Source organism: Drosophila eugracilis, unplaced genomic scaffold (genome assembly GCF_018153835.1).
Source record: "Drosophila eugracilis isolate 14026-0451.02 unplaced genomic scaffold, ASM1815383v1 contig_939, whole genome shotgun sequence".
NCBI classification, from domain to species: domain Eukaryota; kingdom Metazoa; phylum Arthropoda; class Insecta; order Diptera; family Drosophilidae; genus Drosophila; species Drosophila eugracilis.
In genome coordinates this window covers 36,823-40,278 of record NW_024573855.1, presented here as the reverse complement: position 1 = coordinate 40,278, position 3,456 = coordinate 36,823, and the positions used below count along the sequence as shown (strand labels likewise).

At 44.5% G+C, this 3,456-nt stretch overlaps 1 pseudogene; it reads left to right on the top strand.

Annotated features, from left to right (window-relative positions):
* The first annotated feature begins 1,470 nt into the window (after positions 1 to 1,470).
* Positions 1,471 to 2,448, top strand: LOC108111892 (annotated as a pseudogene).
* Positions 2,449 to 3,456: the final 1,008 nt, after the last annotated feature.

The following is a 3,456-nucleotide window of genomic DNA, read 5'->3' as shown; positions in this document are numbered from 1 at the left end:
AATTCTTTTTTGGAGATTCAAATATGAATGTGTCTTAAAGCAAGAATAGAAAAGGGTTCAAAAATAGGCGAAAAAAAGAGAAGAAACCTCAAAAAAAGTGTCAGTTTTTCCCAGACAGCAATCTACCGTTGCCGAAGCAATTTATTCTTTTATGACTAATTAAATGTAATTAGTGGGTGTTGAGTTCATAGTTTAAAAAATTATTAACCCCATTGAAATAAAAAGAAAAAACCCCAATGTTACCCTATGTGAATGTTCCTATGTTTCGGCCATGTTAATTTAAAACAAGAGGAAACGCTATAGTCGAGTGCCGCGACTATAAGATACCCGTTACTGTTTTACACAATTTTAAAATATTCATTTTGCTAGCTGAAATTACCCAAGCGCCACCTATTGTCGGAGAAAGCATGTCGAGTAACTGATAGTGACGTCACTGCCCATGTGAGGCCTTATAACCTAAATTTCTTCACAAGTAGTGAAATAATGTTCCGATTTGAAATATCTTTGGTAAATCGATAGATATTAATAGAAATAAATTACACAAGGTCAAACGAAGGCATTCATAATATTAGTATAGACGCCACAGTGTTTCGCGGTTTGTAGGCGTTAGAGTGGGCGTGGCCGAATAAAAACTCGTGGAAAGTTGCAGTCGCATCCCTAAAATACGTATTCTTAAGACTAACTTTCTAGCTCCTTTAGTTCTCGAGATTTGTGACTTTTTGGTTTTTCGGGTTTTGTGGGCGTTAGGATGGGCGTGGCTAGATGGAAAAAAACAATTCACGTTTGGGGCATCATAAAAATCCACATGCCTAATCCGAAGTTTCTATTACTTATAGTTACCGAGATATCAGGTTTTCTTGAAAATGCGAAAACCGTCTTTTGAGCTTGTCGGGCGTATAAGTGGATACTGAATTTCAACTTTCTTGCTCTAATAGTTCCCGAGATTTTAGCGATTTTAGTTTTTCGCGATTTGTGGGCGTTAGAGTGGGCGTGACAGGATGCTGTAATAAACGTGCGCTGTCCCGGGACCTCAAGAATCTTCATGCTTAATCTCATCTTTGTATCTGCTATACGGACGGACGGACGGACGGATGGACGGACAGACGGACATGGCTCAATTTATACTTTTATAGGGTCGGAAACGCTTCCTTCTATCTGTTACATACTTTTCAACGAATCTAGTATACCCTTTTACTCTACGATTAACGGGTATAAAAAGGTTTAATGAATTCAGTCACAGAAAAAAAATTTTGAGCCACACTCGTTCGCAATCAAAAGCAAAAGAACCAAAAGAATAACATTTCTTTCATTCTTTCATTTGTGCGAACGCGCAAGATAATACATACTGAATTTTAACTTCCTAGCTCTAATACTTCCTAAGATTCAGCTATTTTAGCTTTTCGCGATTTGAGGGCCATGGGCTTTTCAAGAATCTCCATGGTTAATCCCAACTTTCTATCTCTCAGCGTTCATACGGACAGACGGACATACCGATTGGAAAAAGATGAACTGAACGATATGACCAAAGAGTTGGATCATCTGCGCAAGCAATTCGACGACACGCGGAATGCTCTAGAGCAGGAGACACTGTCGCGCTTTGATTTGGAAAATACCATTCAGAGCTGTCAGTCAAGGATCAGATCCACTCACAGGAGATCAATGAGTCGCGCCGCATCCGCCAGACAGAGAACAGCGAAATCGACGAACGCCTCAGCCTCGACTATGATGGCAAGTTGACACAGTCGCTACAGGAGCTGCTTTCCAAGTATGAGGAGCAGATGCGAATTATCGAGTCGCTATACGAGGATAGAGTCCGTCGCCTGCAAGGGGCTGCTGCACGCACATCCAACTCTCCGCACAAGTCCATTGAAGAGTTGCGCTCAACTCGTGTTCGTGTTGACGCTCTAAATGGCAAGACTCACGAATTTGAACTCGTGCGTGAGTTGGAGCAGGAAATAGATTACACCCGCGAGCGGCACGGCCATGAGGTGGCTCAGCTCGAGAAGAAGTTTATTCGATGACCCATCATCTGCCGGAATACCAGGACATCTAGGTCTCACTCGATTTGGAAATCGCTTCCTACGGCAAGCTGCTGATCGGCGAGAAGGCCCGCCTGAACATTACCCCAGCCGCCAGTTAGGCGCGCCTGAACATTACCCCAGCCGCCAGTTAGGCCATGGTTCAGTCATTCAGCCCATCACTTCGTACCTCAACCCGTGCAACGCTTTCAAGAGGCACTTCTTCTGGTGCCATGAGCCGCAAGCGTGCTGTGGTTGATGAATCTGAAGATCGCAGTATCTCGAACTACTATGTGTCAGCTAGTGTCAAAAACAACGTGGAGAACAAGGAGATCGATCCCGAGGGCCAGTTTGTGAAGCATAAGGGACCAACAAGGGCAACGATGAGGGGGCCATTGGAGGCTGGCAGCTGCAGCATTTTGATTTGTAAAACAGAATAATATTGGCGTACTAAATACAGTTGTTGGAACGACAAGGCGTATGTTTTCAAGGTTGTGCCTGCTGCCCTTCAAGGACTTTTTTGAAGGGCAAGCCTTCAACGGGGGGAGGATATTGAGCCAAGCTCGGGTTTTGTGGGCGTTATGTTGGACGTGGCTAGATGGGAAAAAACAATTCCCATTTGGGGCATCATAAAAGCATGCTTAACCCGAACTTTCTATCGCTTATAGTTACCGCGATATCATCTTTTCTACAAAATTTGAAAACCGTTTTTCAAGCTTGGTGGGTGTAAGAGTGGGTGTGGCCTGATAATGGTGTCACCATAAAATGCGTTGGCATCTTAAGATTATACATACTGAATTTCAACTTTCTAGCTCCAATAGCTCCTGAATTTTGATCGATTTTTGCTTTCCGTGATATGTGGGCGTTAGAGTAGGCGTGGAGGATGATGTAATACACTTCCGATGCGTAGGGACCTCAAGAATAAAGCGCGTTTGCCATGGACAGAAACAGGTGGTAATCACGGTGCGCGATCCGGACTATACGGTGGATGCAAAATAACCTCCCATTCGACCTCCCGTAGCTTCTGGCGCGTCACTAAAGATGTGTGTGGCCTGGCGTTGTCCTGGTGGAAGACAATGCGGCCTCTGTTGATCAAAGATGGCCTCTTCTGCATGAGTGCTGTCCTTCAAGCGGTCCAGTTGGTCCGAATCCAGCGGGAATTGGCCATAGGGGAGCAGCTCATAGTGGATTATTCCCTGCCAATCCCACCAAACACACAGAAGAACCTTTCTGGATGTCAATCCAGGCTTGGCCACCGTCTGGGCTGCCTCCCCGCTTTTCGACCACGACCGTTTGCGCCTTACGTTATCGTAAGTGACCCACTTTTCATCGCCAGTCACCATACTCTTCAAATAAATCCGGAAGGCCGGATCATGCATTTTTGAGATGCATTTTTGGCTTTCTCGTAGTAGTACTGTAAAATATTCAGTATTTTCTC